Source organism: Heteronotia binoei, chromosome 2 (assembly GCF_032191835.1).
Source record: "Heteronotia binoei isolate CCM8104 ecotype False Entrance Well chromosome 2, APGP_CSIRO_Hbin_v1, whole genome shotgun sequence".
Taxonomy (NCBI): Eukaryota; Metazoa; Chordata; class Lepidosauria; order Squamata; family Gekkonidae; genus Heteronotia; species Heteronotia binoei.
Window position 1 is genome coordinate 16,798,804 of NC_083224.1, and position 20,550 is coordinate 16,819,353.

Consider the following 20,550-nt stretch of genomic DNA (forward strand, 5'->3'; position numbering starts at 1 on the left):
TTTAGGTTTATTGATTTATATCCCGCCCTCCCCGCCAAAGCAGGCTCAAGGCGGTTCACAACCAATAAAATCACAATAAACAGTTCAACCACATTAGTTACATCATAATTAAAATTAAAGAATTAAAAGAGTCAGGTGCTAATATCATTTGATGTCATTTCATTCCCGATGGCGTTCAGTGTTTATTAGATATCATTCCCTACTACTATATCGGTACTTCAGAATGAATTAAAGGCTAGCCAGAATACTGTTGTCTTGCAGACTGTGGACTGGATTATAGGACAGTTTGGTGGATAGGAAAATGGTTAAAGGACTGTACCAAAAGAGTGGTTGTCAATGAAATTTCGTAAGATTGGAGGGAGGTGTCCAGTGGGGTGCCACAGGGATCGGTTTTGGGCCCGGTTCTTTCCAACATTTTTATCAATGATGTGGATGATGGGGTGGAAGGGGTACTCATAAAATTTGCTGATGATACCAAGTTGAGAGGAGTAGCAAATACCCAGGAGGATAGAGTTTAAATTCAACAATGAATAATCTAGAGAAGCGGACAGCTGCAAACAGGATGCAATTCAACAAAGGTAAGTGCTGTTTCAATAGGTTTATTGGATTTTCAGGTAAAAATTTTCAAGGAATATTATAAGATGACCCATTCTGTTGACAATATGAAATGAACAAATGCATAAGTAGAAACACTACAAAATTTTAAATCCATGTACCCTTCCCCTTTCCTTTATTCCCCCACATCTGGGCCACAAAAATGTGAAGCACAAATACCGGATGGGGGATGCACTTTTGGGAAGTAGTGTATGCGAAAGAGACCTTGAGTGGACTGTACACTAGATATAAACAGTCAGTGTGATGCTGTGGAAAAAAGGCAAATTTAATCCTGGATTGTATCAAAAGGGCTATTACGTCAAAATCACAGGAAGTCATAACTGTGCTGTATACTGTCTTGGTCAGGCCACACCTGGAATACTGTGTGCAGTTCGGGAGACCTCAGTTCAAAAAAGATGTGCACAAAATCAAGTGAGTGCAAAAGAGAGCAATGAGGATGATCAAGGGCCTGGAAGAAGAACCCTCTGAGGAAAGGCTGAGGGCCTTGGGAATGTTCAGTCTGGAGAAGAGGAGATTGATGGGGGACATGATTGCTCTCTTTAAATATCTGAAAGGAAGGCAAGGAGCTGTTCCACTTGGCAGCTGAGGATTGGACCCGAAGCAGTGGGCTCAAATTACAACCAGAAAGGTACCGGCTGAATATTAGGAAAAAATTTTTACTGTCAGGTCAGTTCAGAAGTGGAACCAGCTGCCTAGGAAGGGGCTGAGCTCCCCTTCATTGGCAGTCTTCAAAATGCGACGGGATGATTCTTTGTCGGAGATGCTTTAGGCTGATCCTACATGGAGCAGGGGGTTGGACTGGATGGTCTGTTTGGCCCCTTCCAACTCTATGATTCTATGAGTTCAGCACCCCTAAGCTAAGAACTTACATGGTTGTTCCTTCTGTGGGTTCCAAGATGATGTTAAAGATAATCACACTGACTGCAACTCTCTCTGTTCCAAAACTTTCTGCCCTCTGTGGATTCCCTGATGCTGCTGAAGGCAGTGACTAAATCTCTTCACACACTAGGAGCAGTCAAAGGCTTCTCCTCTGTGTGGGTTCTTTGATGAATTTTAAGACTGCCATTACGGCTGAATCTCTTCCCACACTCCAAACATTCAAAATGCTTCTCTTTTATGTGCGTTTGTACATGACTTTGAAGACTGCTACTCTGACTGAATCTCTTCCCACACTCTGAGCATTCAAAAGGCTTCTCCCCTGTGTGGATTCTTCGATGCTTTTGAAGAACACTACTGTGCCTGAATCTCTTACCACACTCTGAGCATTCAAAAGGCTTCTCCCATGTGTGGATTCCTAGATGATTTTGAAGACTGCCATTGTGACTAAAACTCAAAAGGCTTCTCTCCTGTATGGGTTCTTAGATGTATTTGAAGCTGGCCACTGCGGCTGAATCTCTTCCCACACTCTGAGCATTCAAAAGGCTTCTCCCCTGTGTGGGTTCGAAGATGCTTCTGAAGATCGCCACTCTGGCTGAATCTCTTCCCACACTCTGAGCATTCAAAAGGCTTCTCCCCTGTGTGGGTTCGAAGATGCTTCTGAAGATCGCCACTCTGGCTGAATCTCTTCCCACACTCTGAGCATTCAAAAGGCTTCTCCCCTGTGTGGGTTCTTAGATGTATTTGAAGATGACCACTCTGTCTGAATCTCTTCCCACACTCTGAGCATTCAAAAGGCTTCTCCCCTGTGTGGATTCTTTGATGCTTTTGAAGAACACTACTCTGCCTGAATCTCTTCCCACACTCTGAGCATTCAAAAGGCTTCTCCCCTGTGTGGATTCCTAGATGCTTCTGAAGAGCACCACTCTGTCTGAATCTCTTCCCACACTCTGAGCATTCAAAAGGCTTCTCCCCTGTGTGGATTCGTTGATGCTTTTGAAGAACACTACTCTGCTTGAATCTCTTACCACACTCTGAGCATTCAAAAGGCTTCTCCCCTATGTGGATTCCTAGATGCTTCTGAAGAGCACCACTCTGTCTGAATCTCTTCCCACACTCTTAGCATTCAAAAGGCTTCTCCCCTGTGTGGATTCTTTGATGCTTTTGAAGAACACTATTCTGCCTGAATCTCTTCCCACACTCTGAGCATTCAAAAGGCTTCTCCCCTGTGTGGGTTCGAAGATGCTTCTGAAGATCACCACTCTGTCTGAATCTCTTCCCACACTCTGAGCATTCAAAAGGCTTCTCCCCTGTGTGGATTCTTTGATGCTTTTGAAGAACACTATTCTGCCTGAATCTCTTACCACACTCTGAGCATTCAAAAGGCTTCTCCCCTGTGTGGGTTCGAAGATGCTTCTGAAGATCACCATTCTGGCTGAATCTCTTCCCACACTCTGAGCATTCAAAAGGCTTCTCCCCTGTATGGGTTCGTAGATGAATTTGGAGATGGCTACTATGGCTGAATCTCTTTCCACACTCTGAGCATTCAAAAGGCTTCTCCCCTGTGTGGGTTCTTTGATGCGTTTGTAGATTGCCACTCCGGCTGAATCTCTTCCCACACTCTAAGCATTCAAAAGGCTTCTCCCCTGTGTGGGTTCTTAGATGACTTTGAAGATGGGCACTGTGGCTAAATTTCTTCCCACACTCTGAGCATTCGAACAGTTTCTCCCCAGTATGGGTTCTTAGATGACCCTGAAGACTGCTACTGTGATTGAATCTCTCCCCACACTCTGAGCATTCAAAAGGCTTCTCCCCTGTGTGGGTTCTTAGATGTATTTGAAGAGTGCCACTGCGGCTGAATCTCTTCCCACACTCTGAGCATTCAAAAGGCTTATCCCCTGTATGGGTTCGTAGATGAATTTGGAGATGGCTACTATGGCTGAATCTCTTTCCACACTCTGAGCATTCAAAAGGCTTCTCCCCTGTGTGGGTCCTTTGATGTGTTTGAAGAGAGCTACTCTGGCTGTATTTTTTCCCACACTCTGAGCATTCAAAGGGCTTCTTTCCTGAGTGGGTTCTTAGATGTATTTGAAGATGGCCACTGCGGCTGAATCTCTTACCACACTCTGAGCATTCAAAAGGCTTCTCCCCTGTGTGGGTTCGAAGATGCTTCTGAAGATCACCATTCTGGCTGAATCTCTTCCCACACTCTGAGCATTCAAAAGGCTTCTCCCCTGTATGGGTTCGTAGATGAATTTGGAGATGGCTACTATGGCTGAATCTCTTTCCACACTCTGAGCATTCAAAAGGCTTCTCCCCTGTGTGGGTCCTTTGATGTGTTTGAAGAGAGCTACAATGGCTGAATTTTTTCCCACACTCTGAGCATTCAAAGGGCTTCTTTCCTGAGTGGGTTCTTAGATGTATTTGAAGATGGCCACTGCGGCTGAATCTCTTACCACACTCTGAGCATTCAAAAGGCTTCTCCCCTGTGTGGGTTCTTTGATGCGTTTGTAGATTGCCACTGTGACTGAATCTCTTCCCACATTCTGAGCATTCAAAAGGCTTATCCCCTGTATGGGTTCGTAGATGAATTTGGAGATGGCTACTATGGCTGAATCTCTTTCCACACTCTGAGCATTCAAAAGGCTTCTCCCCTGTGTGGGTCCTTTGATGTGTTTGAAGAGAGCTACAATGGCTGAATTTTTTCCCACACTCTGAGCATTCAAAGGGCTTCTTTCCTGAGTGGGTTCTTAGATGTATTTGAAGATGGCCACTGCGGCTGAATCTCTTACCACACTCTGAGCATTCAAAAGGCTTCTCCCCTGTGTGGGTTCGAAGATGCGTTTGTAGATTGCCACTGTGACTGAATCTCTTCCCACACTCTGAGCATTCAAAAGGCTTCTCCCCTGTGTGGGTCCTTTGATGTGTTTGAAGAGAGCTACTCTGGCTGAATCTCTTCCCGCACTCTGAGCATTCAAAGGGCTTCTTTTCTGAGTGGGTTCTTCGATGCGTTTGAAGAGTGCTAATCTGGCTGAATCTTTTCCCACACTCTGAGCATTCAAATGGCTTCTCCCCTGTGTGTGTTCTTAGATGTATTTGAAGATGGCCACTGCGGCTGAATCTCTCCCCACATTCTGAGCATTCAAAAGGCTTCTCCCCTGTGTGGGTTCGAAGATGCTTCTGAAGATGGCCACTGCGGCTGAATCTCTTCCCACACTCTGAGCATTCAAAAGGCTTCTCCCCTGTGTGGATTCTTTGATGCTTTTGAAGAACACTACTCTGCCTGAATCTCTTACCACACTCTGAGCATTCAAAAGGCTTCTCCCCTGCGTGGATTCCTTGATGATTCTGAAGACTGCCACTGTGACTGAATCTCTTCCCACATTCTGAGCATTCAAAAGGCTTATCCCCTGTATGGGTTCGTAGATGAATTTGGAGATGGCTACTATGGCTGAATCTCTTTCCACACTCTGAGCATTCAAAAGGCTTCTCCCCTGTGTGGGTCCTTTGATGTGTTTGAAGAGAGCTACTCTGGCTGAATTTTTTCCCACACTCTAAGCATTCAAAAGGCTTCTCCCCTGTGTGGGTTCTTAGATGACTTTGAAGATGGGCACTGTGGCTAAATTTCTTCCCACACTCTGAGCATTCGAACAGTTTCTCCCCAGTATGGGTTCTTAGATGACCCTGAAGACTGCTACTGTGATTGAATCTCTTCTCACACTCTGAGCATTCAAAAGGCTTCTCCCCTGTGTGGGTTCCTAGATGTTTTTGAAGACTGCTACTCTGGCTGAATCTCTTCCCACACTCTGAGCATTCAAATGGTTTCTCCTCCATGTGGATCCTTTGGTGCACAAGGAGCTGTGATTTGTATCTGAAGTACTTTCCACACTGAAAGCATTTACATGCCTTCATTATGCTGTGCTTTGGAAATTGTATTTTACACTTTCTTCCAGCCAAAAACATCATTCCACCCTTGAAATAGATACAGGGCGTCTCTCCTGAATAAATTCTGTGGTGTTGAAGAAAGTCTGATTTCTGTGAGAAACTCTTTCCACAGTCTGAGCAGCTATAAGGTTTCTCTCTTGTATGTGTCCTTAGATGTCTGAGGAACTCTGCTCTGCCAGTCACGGCCTTTCCACACTCCAGGCATTGATGGTGCTTCTTGCCAATATGTGTTCCCAAATGGACATTATATTGGGTTTGATCTGAGAAGTTCATTCCACACTCCAAGCACTTGTAGGTTTCCTCCAACATGTGAATTGCTTCCTGGAAATCCCCACCCTGGCAAGGAATGGATTTATCCCCCTTCTTCATTCCCCGCCTGACTTTCTGCCTCTGAGCCCTGCTTTGAATCCTGATGTTTCTTCTCACATCTTCACTTGTTACTTCATCTGGTGATAGATGATGCAGTTCTTCATCCTCCTCATTCCTCTGATCACCTCCTGCTGGAATAAAGAGAGAGATCTCCTGTTAGAATCCACACAAAGAGGTCTGATGTGCTCCTGAAGTTTCATCCATGATCTAAATATTTCAGCATCTTTCTCCTGTTATACATTGAAGTGTAAAATAATATACACTTTGAAAGTACAGTAAGCTTCCCGCTTGGCTGGAACTCTTACCATATTTATGGCTCCCACCTGTGTGACTTCTTTGATGTGACGTATGGGCTGTTTTATGATGGAAGCTGTTTCTGTACTCCAAGCAGTTATACAATTGCTCTCCTAAGGGATTATTCTTTTCCAGATTATAGTCAGAGTAGATGGCCAAACAACTGAGAGATCAGGATGCGGCTCCTTCCAGGGTCCTTCTGAGGGCCTCTCAGCCCCACCTTGGCCTCAGGCCATGACACCCCCTCTAACTAGAGTGATGGTCACAAAACTGGCCTCAGCTGCCCCTGGATCAGGGAGGTGGCTTGTATTGCTCTACATGGCAATGTTCCCTCTAAGCTGCAGAGTCTTGTGAGCAAAAATTCTACTTTGTGAGCTACTGGCATTAAAGTTGTGAGCTACTGGCATTAAAGTTGTGAGCTATTGGCATTAAAGTTGTGAGCTGCTGCATAAATTAGTGTGCTCTGGGATCCTTCCTGAGCTAAGGCATAAATCTGTGAGCTGGAGGCTAAAAATATGCGAGCTAGCTCGCACTAACTCAGCTTACCGGGAACACTGCTACATTGCCCTGCTGAACATCACTTTTATGGCCACCCCAACTTCTCCAGGCACCCAGTGGTGCCTGTGACGGAACCGGCCCGATTCTGCCTTCAGACCCGGTTCCGTCAACTCCCTGCTGAGTCGCCAACTCCTGGAGGGAGATATTTCTCCTCCGGCCACTTGGGCTCGCTGCCACCACCTGCTCAGTCTAGGGGTTCAGATTGAGAGGAACAGGACTCCCAATCCCCCTCTCCAGCTCTGAGGCCAGGCCTCAAGGTCCTCTGCCACCCTGTACTTGGGTATCACAGAGACCTCAGCACTTCTTTGGGGAACCCCTGGAGGATTGGCACCTTATCCAACTGCATGCCTTCCCCCTTCCCCGGGGCCCCCTTCATAAAGCAGCGTGGTCTAAGCGGTCGGGATCTATGTGGTACAGAGTTTGACTGCCAGCATTCAAACCAGTAAAAATATTTAAAAGAAAAGAAGAAAAGAAAAGAAGAACAAAACAAAAACAGTTGCTTGTAAAAGGTTACACAGCACAGCACAGCACCCGCACAGCAAACAGCATGACAAAGAAAAGGTTGTTATAAACGCATCCTACTGTCCCTGGTCTAAACGTGCCCTGCCTTGTGCTTGCCTTAAGTGGTCTGACTGCCTGGGGTCCTTCTCATCCTGAGCAGGCCTCTCCCACAGCCAGGAGCCCACAAGCTCAGACCTCTTCCTTCAACGGCCAGCTGCAGACTGCCCTCTCTTCCTGCTAACTCCAATCCCAAGAACAAAAGAACTTCCTGCCTCTCTAGGAGACTTTCCCCCTAGCGTTGTTGGTTTGGCTCTGGAAGGGAGGGGGGGTTTGGAGGGAGGCTAGGCCAAAGCCTGCTTAGGAGTTTCATGTTTTCCCTTTCAATGAAGCACCAACATTGACTAAAATGGCGTTTCTCCACACGTCCCCCTCCTTAAATTCTGAGCCGGAGGGGTTGCCTCCTACAGAGGTGACCCCGTAGCAGAATCCAACCAAACAAGGAGAAACCCATTAACCCAAACAGAACATTCACCAAGATTAGGAATTTTCCCAACAATACACAAAGTCCCACACCATAGGTGTCCATGTCCTTTCTGGACAAACAGTCGCATTGCTGCATTCAGAAGGAATGTCCAGACTTTAAGATGTATTCCTCCATCTCCCAGGACCACCTCTGGAGTTTGGTGCTCTCCCTCGGTTGCTGCTGTTGCTGGGGTGAGTGGTCCATCAAAGGAGGAAATTCCTGGCCCCACATATGAGGTTGGAAACTGCCCAGTTCCCACACAGTTGCTTCTTTATCCCTCATTGGTGGAATGTTCCCCCTGTCCACTCTGACCTCCCAGAAAACCACCTCTGGGGCTCCAAACAATTGCTGTCCCAGCTTCTTTTTGTCTCCTTCCTACCTATATGCACCACCATGGACCTCGCAGAGAATGGCTGTGGTATATTCACCTGCCCCACTTTAACTGCCTTTCCCGTCTTCTCCATAGCCACCACATAAGTAGCATCGTCCCGGTCATCCACAATAACATGGGGTCCCTCCCATTCCACTTTCCGTTCACCAGTATGAAGGGGCAGGAAAACCATCACCCTATCCCGTCTCAGCTTCTGAGAACTCCACTTTCGGGTCCCTTACCACCTCACACAGTGGTTCCAGCCTAAGGTCACTTTGAACCTCAGACAGGAACATTCCTGGTTCCCCCAGACTTTCTATCATCTGTTCCTTCAAGCCACCCCTAGTCCCACTGTTTCCAGAATCCTCAGCAAGGGTTTGGCTTGGGTTCTCAGTCCCCTCGGTTGGTTTTTCAGCACTACCCAACTGACCCCCTTCCTGCCTGGAAGGTCCCACAGCTTCCCAGGACTCCTGTCTGCCCTGCTTCAAGACAACCTGTTCTGAGAGAGTCTCGGACGATCCCACTTCCTGATCCACAGCTACTTGGTGAACCGGTTCCAACCTAAGGCCACTCAGGACCCCCTTCTGGAACCCCTCCCATTCCCCCAAGCCTTCAGCTATGTGCTCCTCTGAGCCCACATTAGCCTTGCTGCTCTCAGAACCTCCTGTGAAATCTCCACTCTCCTCCTCTGTCTCTTCAGTATGCACCTCTTTTACGCTAGACAGGTTCCCTTCCTCGCTAGGAACATCTACAGCCTCTTGCTGCACTTGGGGAAAGCTACACCCCTTTTCCCCTTGGGAACACCCTCCTCCAGGGCTTCAGACAGGCTGGTCCTCCCCCTCCTGGGTGACTGACCTCTCTTCATCCTCAGTAACCTGGGCTATTTCCCCCTCCCTGGTTGATGGTGAGGTGGCTTCCCTAAAGTTGCCTTCCTCCTCCCACTTTCCTTTGAGGGTTTGGCTGCGGGTTACAGCATTGATAGTGTACTGGCCAACCAACAAATCCTGGCCCAATAACACTGGAACTGTCTGTTCCTTCATTACCCCAAATTCAGAATAGCATTTACATTCTTGTGGAGCTAAACCCCTGAACTGCTTTCGGGAGTGGTTTGGCCCCAGTTTAAACCTTTTAAATACAGTGGCTTTATAGGCTGCAAAAGTTATCCCCCCATCTTCCATAGGCATGCTGTGATAGATGGCTGAAAGTTCTCCAGTCAGGATGCTACAGAGGTAAGACATATAGTCTTCCTCTGCAATCCCCCACTGTTTGGCTGCCTTCTCAAAGTTGGAGAGGTATATGGAGGGGTCTTCTCCCTCTTTGTACACTGCAAAGTCTTTGGGGGTGACTTTGATCTTTTTGCTTTGTTCAGCTTCCAGACGTAGCACCTCAAGCTCATGGCGACGTTGCTCTTCCTGCTCCCGTCTGCGGATCTCAGCTTGTCTTTCCTCCCTCTCAGCTTGTCTTTCATCCCTCTTTCTTTCCTCCCGTCTGCGGATCTCAGCTTGTCTTTCATCCCTCTCGATACGCATTCTCTCCAGTTCCAACTGTAGCCGCAAGATTGCTTCTGACTGGGTGGGGGGCACTTTTACAGGTGCCCCTGCATGCTGATGATGCTCCAACAGGAGGTCTTTCATATCTGCTACAGTCATGTTGTCACACTCCAGCTTTTGCTTTGCGCACTCTTCCTGGAGCTGTGGCTTTGTCATCTTCAGGATTTCCAGTCTCTTAGCCCACTCCATCCTAACTAACTAAACTTTCCCTATTCCAGTTGACCCGAAAAGAAAACAAAACCTCTGTTGCTTCCTCTGGGTGCTTGCACGTATCAAAAAACAAAAATGCCTGGCCAATCAAGTTCTCTGTTTGTTCTTATCCCACCGCTGCCGCCAAATGTGACGGAACCGGCCCGATTCTGCCTTCAGACCCGGTCCCGTCAACTCCCTGCTGAGTCGCCAACTCCTGGAGGGAGCTATCTCTCCTCCGGCCACTTGGGCTCGCTGCCACCACCTGCTCAGTCTAGGGGTTCAGATTGAGAGGAACAGGACTCCCAATCCCCCTCTCCAGCTCTGAGGCCAGGCCTCAAGGTCCTCTGCCACCCTGTACTTGGGTATCACAGAGACCTCAGCACTTCTTTGGGGAACCCCTGGAGGATTGGCACCTTATCCAACTGCATGCCTTCCCCCTTCCCCGGGGCCCCCTTCATAAAGCAGCGTGGTCTAAGCGGTCGGGATCTATGTGGTACAGAGTTTGACTGCCAGCATTCAAACCAGTAAAAATATTTAATTAAAAGAAAAGAAGAAAAGAAAAGAAGAACAAAACAAAAACAGTTGCTTGTAAAAGGTTACATTGCACAGCACCCGCACAGCAAACAGCATGACAAAGAAAAGGTTGTTATAAACGCATCCTACGTGCCCTGCCTTGTGCTTGCCTTACGTGGTCTGACTGCCTGGGGTCCTTCTCATCCTGAGCAAACCTCTCCCACAACCAGGAGCCCACAAGCTCAGACCTCTTCCTTCGACGGCCAGCTGCAGACTGCCCTCTCTTCCTGCTAACTCCAATCCCAAGAACAAAAGAACTTCCTGCCTCTCTAGGAGACTTTCCCCCTAGCGTTGTTGGTTTGGCTCTGGAAGGGAGGGGGGGGTTTGGAGGGAGGCTAGGCCAAAGCCTGCTTAGGAGTTTGATGTTTTCCCTTTCAATGAAGCACCAACATTGACTAAAATGGCATTTCTCCACAGTGCCCAATTAGCTGCGCTGGCCTCACAAACAGATATTGCTGTTGATTCATGCATCGTCCCATTTGTGAGCTACCGGCATTATAGTTGTGAGCTAATAGCGTTAAAGTTGTGAGCTGCTGCATAGATTAGTGTGCTCTGGGGTAATCCTTCCTGAACTAAGACATAAATGTGTGAACTGGAGGCTAAAAATATGTGAGCTAGCTCACGCTAACTCAGCTTAGAGGGAACACTGCTACATGGTCCTGCTGAACATCACTTTCATGGCCACCTTAACTTCTCCAGGCTCCCAGTGGTGCCCAATTAGCTGCGCTGGCATCACAAACAGATATTGCTGTTGATTCATGCATCATCCCAATAGCAGCGATTCGCACCTTTAGCACCCACAAAAGATCCTTACCCAGAAAAGCCACGCTCCTATAGTTCTCCAGCATGACCTCCCTGTAGAGGGCTTTCTGGCCAGGATCCAGCAGGCCCCACTCCGCCACGGTGAAATACACGTCCACCTCCTCAAAGGAAAATGGAGGCTGAAAGAAAAAGCAGATTCCCCCATCACAGATCATGCCAAGCAGAGACTTAACATTCTCGGCAGGGGGAGTTTGTGAGGGTGTAGGATGTAGAGCTCAGTATGTGTAAAGGATGGGCTGTTCAGAGCCTCAGGCAACAGGAGTAAAAGCTTCCCTGAAAAAAGAGCAAGAGCCCTGACCATCCCCCGTCCTCCAATCCCCTCTACCTGGATCAGAGGCTGAGGAGGCATTTCTGCTTCTCTGCAAAGAAAAGGGCTTGATAACGTCTCTTTACTGCCTGCAAGGGAGACAAAATGGGAAGGAAATATTTTAGCCTCAAATCCCTAATTTGTTTCCATGTCTCAATCTTGCTTACACATCCCAGTTCCCAGACTTGTGAAACGTTGTCTTTTTCATGCTCAAGAAAATCGGTAATAACTTTTAGTTGCCTGTGGGAGAGGTGGAAGAGAAGCCCCAGTTACCCATGAGCCTCGGCAGGAGTGGGTGTGCCTACACATATCTGATTTCCGTGAGACCACCATCAGGCTTCAAATGTGCCCTGTGAGCCCTGAAACTCAAATGGCTTCAGTATCCCTGCTAGATCAGACCAAAAGCCCAGGCACGACATTCTCCCGCCTGCTGCGCCTTCTTACCCATCCTGGAATCTGGACTGGCAGGAGAAAAGCAGGTGACCAGAAACCATGTGACATGACACATCCAGTCCTAAACCCATGTGGTTTCAGCACATCAGCTAAAACTCTATGCCAACGTGTTTCCAGAGCAATAACTGATGCTCCGACTTCACACCCACCTATTGGGGTGGACATGAAAATGACTCCATGTCCCACCCATTCTCCACCGTCAAACCTCGCAGGGGAACCAGGTCATGGCCTGATATCCCTAATCCAGTATCTTCTTTCTGAGTGTTGCCACCCAGATGCCCCTGAGAAGTCTTTAAGCTGGCACACAGAAAAGGGTGTGTGTGTGTCTAAAATGCCGTCAAGTCACAGCTGACTTATGGTGAATCCAGTTCTTCAAAGCAGGAGACATTCAGAGGTGCCCGCCTCTGCAGAGCAACCCTGAATTTCTTTGATGGTCTCCCAATCCTAACACTAACCAGGGCTGACCATTCTTAGCTTCTGAGATCTGATGACCTTGGGGAGTCTGGGCCATGCTGGTCAGGGGAACATGGAAGTTCCAGTTATTCACCTTGGCATTTAGCGGCACCCAGATTTGTCTTCCTTTTCTTTTTTTGAGCCACCCTTAGCCTTTCTAATGAAAGGAAGGTGAGATATGCACATTTCTATTGATGTAAATAAGAATGGGATTGTTCTGCATGCATCTGTATATTCCCCCTTAAAGTGGATTGACCATCGTGACATCCTATTTGCCAGAACACAATTCTACTTAGTCTGCAGAAGTATTTCCCTTTTCTCTCATCCTGAACCCTCCGCCCAGCAACTTCATTACATGCCCCAATCCCCTCAGGGCAGGAGGCCCCCTTACCACTTGACAGGGCATCTTGGGCACGCTCCTGGGCCTGCGCCCTCTGACCTTCCTCTGACGGAGCTCCTTCCGCCTCAGAGAAGCTTCCTTCCACCTTCACGGGGCCCCCCCACATCTGGAACAACAGCAAGGGAGAGGGGCAAGAGAAGGAACAGAACAGGCTGAAGAGATGGATCCGGACCCTCTCCCAGACTCCTCATCCCTGACTCTACCACCAGGGCTGCTTTAACCGGAAGGGCAAGAACTAGGATTGGGTTTTAGAAAGTAAACCTGCCCTGAGAACAATTTGGAGAAACAAAACACCAGCAGGAAATGGAATATCAGTGGGGTATTTCAAGTCACAGAAAGGCAGTCTGTCAAAATCTTAGGAAGAATATGCTAACAAAGATGGAAAACAAAATAATGGCCCACAGACTGGAAACGTTCACTTTACATTCCAGTTCAAAAGATGGAGATGCCAAAGACTCCAGCAACGATTGGACCATTACACGAATTCCTCATACAATTCTAAGCCGGTGCTCATTTGGAGTACTGTGTACAATTCTGGTCACTGCACCTCAAAGAAGATATTATTGCATTGGAAAAAGTACAGAAAAGGGCAACAAGATTGATTAAAGGCTTGGAACACTCTCCCTATGAAGAAAGGTTAAAATGCTTGGGCCTCTTTAGCTTGGAGAAACATCGACTGAAGGTGACTTGATAGAGCTTTACAACATTATGCATGGGATAGAGCAGTACTTTTCTCCCTTTCTCACAATAGAGGAACTTGTGTGGACCCCATGAAGTTGCTGAGCAGTGGGGTTAGAATGGATAAAAGGAAGTACTTCTTCACCCAAAGGGTGATTAACATGTGGGATTCACTACACAGACAGCTTCAAGAGGGGATTGGATAAACATCTGGAGCAGAGGTCCATCAGTGGCTATTAGCCACAGGGTATTGATGGAACTCTCTGACTGGGGCAGGGATGCTCTGTATTCTTGGTGTTTGGGGGGGGGGGAAACAGTGGGAGGGCTTCTAGTGTTCTGGGCGCACCGATGGACCTCCTGATGGCACCTGGGTTTTTAGCCACTGTGTGACAGAGTGTTGGACCAAATGGGCCATTGGCCTGATCCAACATGGCTTCTCTTATGCTCTTATGTTCTCAACATTCTACAAGGACTGTTGTCATCAATTGAAAGAGACATGCCAGATGTTCTATTCCTGGTGAATTCACAAAAGGAGGGGTCACTTGAGATCATACTGCAAATTTACATTGGTTAATGGAACACAAGAGAGAATTTCAGAAGAAAACCACCATGTGATTCATAGCGTACATCAAAGCTTTTGACTTTAGGGATCAAAAAGCAATGGTTGGTTAAAAAAAAAAAAGGGTGTGCTACAACATTTGATTGTTTTGACGCACAGCCCATACTGTGGGCTAGAGGCCACTATTTTGACAGCATACAGAAAAACAGAATGGTTTCCAGTTGGTAAGGGAGCCAGACTACGATGTATCTATCTTCCTGTCTCTTCAATCTCTATGCAGATCATCAGGAAAGATGGATTTGACTTAGATAAAGGTGGGGAGAAAACTGGCAGAAGGAACATTAACAGTCTGAGATATGCTGATGGCGCCACATTACTGGCAGAAAGTAGGGGAGACGTAGAACAATTACTAAGGAAGGGTAAAGCAGAAAATGCTAACTCACAAACTCACAAACACCTCCCCCTCAATTCACAGGATCGTCATTGCTGTCAGATGGCCATCTAGCCTCTGTTTAAAAACCTCCAAGGAAGGAGAGCCCACCACCTCCCGAGGAAGCCTGTTCCACTGAGGAACCACTCTAACGGTCAGGAAGTTCTTCCTAATGTTGAACCGGAAACTCTTTTGATTTAATTTCAACCCGTTGGTTCTGTTCCTACCTTCTGGGGCCAGAGAAAACAATTCCACACCATCCTCTATAGGACAGCCTTTCAAGTACTTGAAGATGGTGATCATATCACCTCTCAGCCGCCTCCTCTCCAGGCTAAACATGCCCAGTTCCTGCAACCTTTCCTCATAGGACAGTCACCCCTTCATGGCAAGGTTCTTGACATCAAGATTTTTCGTTTCTTGGTTCCATCCACCAAAAGGGAGACTGCAAACAAGAAACCAGGAGATTGAGAATGGGAAAAGCAGCCATGAAGAAGCTAGAAAGATTCTTAAAATGTTAGGATGGATCACTGGAGCAAGTTAATTTGTGCCACAGTATTCCCTGTTACTATGTGTGGGTGTGAGAGTTGGACAAGGAAGAAAGTTGATTCTTTCTGGTGTTGGAGGAGAGAGTTTCTACAGATACCATGGACCGCCAAAAAGGGAAATAAGTGGGTTCTAGATCCAATCAAGATTCAATTCTTCCTTGAAGCTAAAATGACTCAAATGAGGCTATCGTATTTTGGTGACATTATGAAAAGACAGGAGTCACTGGGAAAGACAAAAATTCTAGTGAAAGGCAGCAGAAAAGGAGGAACAATCATAGAATTGAAAGGGGTCGTAGAGACCATCTAGTCCAACCCCCTGCTCTATGCAGAATCAGTCTAAAGCATCTCCAACTTGTTGGCAGTTCACACACACACAGACAGAAATATCTGGCAGGAAGCCTGAGAAGCTCATTGCTTTAACGGAGTGACTGAAAGCCCCTCACCTGCTGTGCCTGCCTCTTCTCCTCTGCCTCACTCAGGAGGAAACCTTCGGCCAGGGCCACTGCCTGGGAACTGGTCTCTGGCCCGCATCCTCTCACCCAGCCCTGCACTTCCTGCGGCAGGATGGCCAGGAACTGCTCCAGGATCACCAGGTCCACCATCTCCTTCTTGGTGCGCCTCTCTGGCTCCAGCCAGTCCTTACAAAGTCCATGGAGCCGGCTGCAAACCTCTCGGGGCCCATCAGCCTCCTGATAACAGAACTGCCAGAAGCATCGGCTGCGTTCATCTGCGGTCACAGGATTCTGAATCTCTGGCATGGCTCTATCCCAGAATTCAGCACCACTCCCTGTTTGGAGGGGATAGGGACCTTTCCTGGATGTATTGCCAGTTTCAGGGCCTTCAGGGTCCTTGTCTTCCATCTTACCTTCCTCTTAGGTTGCCTCTGACTCTGGAAAGACACGCTTATTCACTTGGCTGTGAAAAGGCAGAGGGAAAGATATCTAAAAGGCAAGAAGAAAAGAAAATGGAGTTACATCACTGACCCTGGTGAAGAATCACCTGAGAACATAAGAGAAGCCATGTTAGATCAGGCCAGTGGCCCATCCAGTCCAACATTGTGTGTCACACAGTGGCCAAAAAAACCAACAGGAGGTCCACCAGCGGGGCTAGAAGCTCTCCCACTGTGTCCCCCCCAAGCACCAAGAATAGAGCATCACTTGCCCCAGAGAGAGAGTACAAACAATATGTTGTGGCTAATAGCCACTGATGGACCTCTGCTCCATATCCTTATCTATAGGCTTAGCCCAGTAGATCAGAAGGAGTATCCTTATAGTTTGTCAATGAGGACTAATGTCACCATGGTATATTATATACCAGCTGTTAAAATATACCTCTTTGGTCCTTCAGGCAACAAAAACACCAGTATTCATTTTTCAAAAAAATCTGTTGTGGATGTGATGAGCTTGGCTTCTGATTTCTGGGGATCAGTCTGTCTAGTGGGGACATCTCAAGGTAAACTGGAGCCAGGGCAAAGTAACGGATAAGGGCTTAACCATTAGAGTCCACCACTCCTTAACAACTACCCCAAGCTGGTGTGCCTGAGGAGGCCAGGAAGGGGCCCACTCCCCTGGCTTCCCCCAAACTATATAAAAATCATTCAAGGGGGCTTCTTTACCAAAGCAATAAGATAGCACTGTACAAATGGTTTCATAGAGTTATTTGGGTGAATTATCGGGGACTAGAGTCTGTAGTCCTGTGTATAGTTTGCTGTAAGTTGTATCCCGCTATGTAATTTTGCATTATTTCTTGGATCATGTCAACATCCATGCTTTCCTTCAAGGCTGGTTTTCAGATTCCTGCAACCCAAATCCTATTTCATAGTTTATTGAAAGTACCATCCCATTGATTGCACTGAGTCCCCATAAATGTCAGACTACGATTAATGTAGGTTCAGCTGTGTTGGTCTGAAGCAGCAGAATAAAGTTTGTGTCCAGGGGCACCTTTAAGGTCAGAAACGTTTTATTCGAGGTACGAGCTTTCGTGTGGAAGCACACCCACCTGAATCTCTCTCCATGGACATTGAGCTATAAGGAATGGCTCTCTATCAGCCTTGCAAAGAAAACTTGCACAGGTACAGACTGATATTATATTCCGAGTTCGCTACAAGGTGCTGGTTATTACCTTTAAAGTCCTGTATGGTCGAGGCCCTGCCTACCTTAGGGACCGCCTCTCCCCACACGTTCCCCAGAGAGCACTAAGATCTAGCTCCCAAAGCCTTTTAAGGATCCCTGGACCAAAGGAGGCCAAATTGAGAGTAACAAGAGAGCAGGCCTTCTCCGTAATGGCCCCCCAGTGGTGGAATCAATTACCGGAGGAAGTGTGAGCCCTGCGGGACTTTAATCAGTTCCGCAGGGCTTGCAAAACCACCCTCTTTCTGCAAGCATATAAGGAGCCCTGAAAGTGATATGCAGCCATCGAAGTACATCTACTGAACATAGCACCTAATTTATTGTAGTTTTAACTTTTTGTATGTACTAACTGTATTTTAAATGTATGTACTAACTGTATTTTAAAATTGTTTTATGTAAATCATGGTATACCATGTCTTGTTAGCCGCCCTGAGCCTGCTTCGGCGGGGAGGGCGGGATACAAATAAAAGTTTATTATTATTATATTGCCTTTCTTACAAAACGCAAAACCCTGGACGATTCTCAAGAAGTGTGTTTCCACACAAAAGTCAATACTTTGAATAAAACTTAGTTTGTCTTAAAAGGTGCCGCTGGACTTAAAACTTTGTTCTACAGTTAATACAAATTAATAAAATACCAACTCCCACGCAAAACTGCAGATGGGGAGGAGGGAGCACTGGCCCAAATAGGTGGCATTCTGGGCAGCCAAACGATTCCTCCACTGTGGTCGCCTCTGTTACACCAGGGGGGTGACTCTTTTTCCCTCAGAGACTCAGAGCATCTTACAATCTCCTATATATCTTCTCCCCCCACAACAGACACCCTGTGAGGTTGGTGGGGCTGAGAGAGCTCTGACAGAAGCTGCCCTTTCAACAGACTCAGAAGTCTGTATCCCTCTCCCCGGAATGGGACTCCGGGTGACTTTGAACAAATAAAACACACCCGATCAAACAAGACTAAAGACACAAGAAAATGCAAAAAAACAGAAAACCATGAGCAATCTATCCCTCCGGTCCCCCACTCCAGGAGGCCAGGATGCAGGGATGGGACTGGCCTGGGGGGCGCCCCCTTCTCACCCCCTCCCACCTGCCTGGAGGTCCCCATCCTCCCCCCCGAGGCCGCCCGGGCAAGAGCCGCCTTGCAAGCCTTACAGACCCTCCACCCACCCCGGGGGCTGCGAAGGGGAGACCCCGCCAGAGAAGAGCAATCAGTCTCTCCAAAGGAAAGACGCAGCCTCTGCATTGGTGTCTTCCCAGATTGCAAGGACTTACTGGCTGCGGGAAAGGGGACTTTCCCGGGCTCTTCCCGGCGCCTCTGGACGCCTCCCTCTTCGCTTCCTCTCCTCCCCCCCCCCTACCTTCCTTTGTCGGCCTCTCTAGGCAAGAGCTCGGCTCTTTTAACCCTTTCACGCCTGCAGAGCCCCGGAAAAAGCTCCTTGCCCTCCCCTCGTAAAGACTGGCCTCCCTTGATTACAATTTCAGATGGCAGGCAGCAGGCCCTCTAATGCGGCTGAATGGGGATGCTCGGGAGTCACTCCGCACAGGGCTGCACCCCAGACTGGATGAGGCCCTGCGTCTTCTTCCCAGGAAAAGGAGGCTGTGCAAGTGGGCCCCCCAGTCCCTTCCTCGCCCGGCCTCCTAGCCCCTTCTGCGTCCGCCTAGGAAGAAGGGCTGGGGAGCTCCGTGTGCGCAGGGGAGCCGAAGGGAAGGGCTGCAGCCCTTCAAGGGCGTCGCTCTGAGGTTGCCGCCTCTTTTCCCAGGTCTTCCGATCTTGACCTCACAAATCTGCTCTCTGCCTTCTTCGTTTTTAAACTTTTGGGCAACATCTCTGCTGACAAAGCATCTCAGCGAGCTCAAAAGCTCACACACGCTTGAGAGCCAGTTTGGTGTAGTGGTTAAGTGTGTGGACTCTTATCTGGGAGAATTGGGTTTGATTCCCCACTCCTCCACTTATCTGGGAGAACCGGTTTGATTCCCCACTCCTCCACTTGCAGCTGCTTGACTAGCCTTGGGTCAGCCATAGCTCTCACCTGAGTTGTCCTTGAAAGGGCAGCTTCTGTCAGAGCTCTCTCAGCCCCACCTTCCTCACAGGGTGTCTGTTGTGGGGGGAGAAGATATATAGGAGATTGTAAGCCGCTCTGAGTCTCTGATTCAGAAAGAAGGGCGGGGTGTAAACCTGCAGTCGTCTCTTTGAGGACCAGTGTTCCCGCAAAGCTGAGTTAGCGTGAGCTAGCTCACAGATTTTTAGCCTCCAGCTCACACATTTTTGTCTTGTTTCAGGAAGGATGACCCCCGAGCACACTAATGTACACAGTAGCTCACAACTTTAAGGCCAGTGGCTCACAAAGTCTTGGAACAGCTCTATTCCATAAATCAAAAGTACATTCTCAATTTACACCTAACCAGCACACTCAAGATTGCTACAGAAAGAGAGGTCAGTTATCAAAGACCTCAAAATAAAGGAAATACTGTAAGGCTGTTCATTCTTTAAGTAAGTTTGTCTACTGAATAAAAAATAATATTTTTATTGCATACACCTACGTCCTTTCTAAAGTTTATATCTCTGGTAAACAGCAATAATTGTATGGCATACACTGTCTGGACAACAAAGAGACATTTCTGTCAGATCATTGTAACAAATGGGAAGAAGGATGAACCAGGAAACTACAGGCCGGTTTGACTTCTGTTGGTGAAAAGATATTTGAGCAGATTTTAAAGGGGTCGATCTGTAAGCATCTGAAGGATAACTCGGTGATTCGAGGAAGTCAACATGGATTTGTCTCCAACAGGTCTTGACAGACCAACCTGGTTTCCTTCTTTTATCAAGTAACACAATTATTGGATTGTGGGAACGCTGTTGACGTGGTTTACCTGGATTTCAGTAAAGCTTGTGATAAGTTTTAGGTTTAGGTTTATTGATTTATATCCCGCCCTCCCCGCCAAAGCAGGCTCAAGGCGGTTCACAACCAATAAAATCACAATAAACAGTTCAACCACATTAGTTACATCATAATTAAAATTAAAGAATTAAAAGAGTCAGGTGCTAATATCATTTGATCTCCGATGGCGTTCAGTGTTTATTAGATATCATTCCCTGCTACTATATCGGTACTTCAGGATGAATTAAAGGCTAGCCAGAATACTGTTGTCTTGCAGACTGTGGACTGGACTATAGGACAGTTCGGTGGATAGGAAAATGGTTAAAGGACTGTACCAAAAGAGTGGTTGTCAATGAAATTTCATAAGATTGGAGGGAGGTGTCCAGTGGGGTGCCACAGGGCTCGATTTTGGGCCCGGTTCTTTTCAACATTTTTATCAATGATGTGGATGATGGGGTGGAAGGGCTACTCATAAAATTTGCTAATGATACCAAGTTGAGAGGAGTAGCAAACACCCAGGAGGATAGAGT

The 20,550-nt window shown here is 47.5% G+C and overlaps 1 pseudogene; it reads right to left on the reverse strand.

Annotated features, from left to right (window-relative positions):
- Window positions 1-1,938: 1,938 nt before the first annotated feature.
- On the reverse strand, window positions 1,939-15,771 carry LOC132567218 (zinc finger protein 658B-like; annotated as a pseudogene).
- Window positions 15,772-20,550: the final 4,779 nt, after the last annotated feature.